Below are 2,816 nucleotides of genomic sequence, written 5' to 3'. Positions count from 1 at the left end.
TGGATCAGACAATGGACCAGTCCCAGAGCTGCCACTCCACTCTGCATGTGTGACACTGCTGGAGCCTGGTGCTGGTCCCTGGTCCCCTCGTGCCACACACTGCCACGTGCTGTCACACTGCTGCCCGGAGCCACTCAGCTGGGGATGAGGAGCAAACATAAGGCAGCATGGAGAAGGTTAAACACCAGCAGTGGGGAGAAGCTTTTTCTTTCCATTTCAGTACTAAAGATCCTCCATGTAGCAGATTCAGAGCACTTGATAGTGGATCATGATTAAGTTTGTGACATGCAAATTGTGCTAATTTTTCAGTAGACAAATGGATACAGGAAGAGCTCTGGGCACCATCTGGCACCGGACAGCACAACAAACACTGGAGAAAGCTCAGCTGTGAGAAAACTGGTGTGAGAACAGGTCTTGTTTTGCTTGCAGAGCCCTGGGAATGGGTCAGGGGACATCACTGCAGCCTGGCAATGCCTGTGTGTCCTCCTGAGGCTGGTTTGGGATACTCCCCTTACCTGAGAGTGTGCAGACCCCTGCTTTCCACTGAGAAGGCCTGGCCATGGCAGGCAGAGGGGGGAATCCAGTCTCTTTTTTTTTTCCCCATATTTTTCTTGATTGTGGGTTTGGGGGTTGGTATTTGGTCAGCCCTAGAATATTCCCCTTTTCTGCTGTCCACCTGCAGAGTGAAGCACTGCCAGCTACTTTTAGCCCTCTCATTAGCCTGAATCTTGTCCTTTTTTCTACATGGTGGTGGGAATATCCCTTGCTGGGAAGAGAGTTCTAGGTCAATTTATGTAATAAGAGGGAGAAGGTGTCAGAGCTCTTCACCTTCCCTGCTTTTCTCCTGATAACTGCAGAGGGCTCTCTGTGTGTGGAACTGCCATCTGGGGAGAGGAGCAAAGCCCAACTTACAGGACAATTGTTTGGGAATTCTGAGTTTGTATACATCGCACAAATCTGTGTTTTACACCGCAATTGCAAGTCCTAGAACTATCATTGATATATGAACACTTCAAAAAGCAAACCACTGAAAGATCAAATGCATCCATGGTGCTGAATTATAAGTCAACTGTGATTTATAAAAATAAAGCGCCAGAATTTCCATTGACAATAACTACCTGTTTTATTTTAAAAGGGTTTTTTTTAAAAAAAACAATTCTTAACTAAAAATGGATTAATTAAAAGAAGAACTAATTATGGTTGCCTGGCAGTCAGCTTCGTTTCCTTCAGAAGTCTCAGGGAATAATTACTTGCTAAGCCTTCTCTTTTTATACTTTTCTATTTACTTAAATTTTAATTACTAAAACATATGGTACGTTTGTATGAACCTAATACTTGAGAAAGCAGCTTGGCAGCAGTGGTGACCAGAGTCCTTTTGTGATTTTACAGAGCAGAAATGTCACAGCTGTCACCGGGCGCAGCCTTGGGCAAAGCTCGTGTCCCGCATCTCCGACCTCACCTAGGGGTGAACGGCTTGGGCTGGAAGGGATCTTTAAGCTCATCTCATTCCAACCCCCTGCCATGGCAGGGACACCTTCCACTATCTCAGGTTGCTCCAAGCACTGTCCACCCTGGTCTTGGACACTTCCAAGGATGAGGCAGCCACAGCTTCTCCGGGGAACCTGTGCCAGGGCCTTACCACCCTCAAAGAGAAGAATTCCTCCCCAATATCCCATCTAACCCATTCCACCCCACTCTGGCAGTGGGAAACCATTCCCTCTTGTCCCGTCATTCCAGGTTCTTGCTCAAAGTCCCTCTCCAGCTCTCTTGGAGCCTCTTTAGGCACTGGAAGGGGCTCTAAGGTCTCCCTGGAGCGTTCTCTTCTCCAGGCTGAACAGCCCCAGCTCTCCCAGCCTGGCTCCAGAGTAGAAGGGCTCCAGCCCTCTGATTATTTTTGTGGCCTCCCCTGGACCTGCTCCAACAGGTCTGTGTCCTTCTTGTGCTGAGGCCCCCAGAGCTGGATGCACTGCTCCAGGTTCTGGAAGCACAGCTCGGTCTCCGGATCTGAGTTCCCTTTGTCCAGCCTAATTCCAAGTGTCAATCACACTGAACCATATGGTCAATATTCATAGAGTGATTTATGAACTGCCTAGAATGAAGGAAGAAATCCCAAAAGACAACCTCTGTGAGCCCTGTGAGACCGGTCATGTGTTCTGACCTGCAACACTCTAGCACAGGGGCTGTGTGGTGTTTGCAGTGGCCAAGCATGGCTGGTCGGACCCTGGTTGTGTTTTCTATTTGAGGGATGCTGAAAGGTGCCGAGTGGGAAGAGTATCTGGTTCCCTCTAAGTCACCTTCCCGGAGATAACCGGCTGCTTGGCGTAGCCGTCTCCTGGATCCAGAGATCGAATGGAACTGCGGGACCGCGCTGCTCACTCACACCCGCACCCTCGCGGGGGGGGACGCTCTCGGGGACATGCTCCGAGGGAGATGTGTGTGTGTGCGTGTGTGTGTGGGATGCTCTAGGGGGATGCTCTGGAGGGGACGCTCTCGGGGCGATGCTTGCGGGGGGGATGCCCTCGGGGAGGGTGCTCTCGGTGGATGCTCTCCTTGGATGCTCTCCGGGCCGCGCGGGCACCTGCCGGGCGCGGGGCGAGGCGGCGGCGGGACTCGGGACCCTCCCATTGTCTGCGGCGGGGCCGGGCTGGGGGGGTCTGGGAGGCTGTGGACACGACGGGGGCCGCCCGCCCTCCGCAGCCTCATTGGCGGCCGCCGAGCGCCGGTGCCTTAAATGGGCGCCGCCCGGGAACGCTCCCCATTGACAAAAGCGGCGGCGGCGGCGGGGCCGCCCGCAGGCAGAGCGCGCCGAGCCGCGG

Source organism: Neopelma chrysocephalum, unplaced genomic scaffold (genome assembly GCF_003984885.1).
Source record: "Neopelma chrysocephalum unplaced genomic scaffold, ASM398488v2 Primary Assembly neopelma1_194, whole genome shotgun sequence".
Classification (NCBI taxonomy): Eukaryota; Metazoa; Chordata; class Aves; order Passeriformes; family Pipridae; genus Neopelma; species Neopelma chrysocephalum.
Note: the sequence above shows the minus strand (reverse complement) of the source record.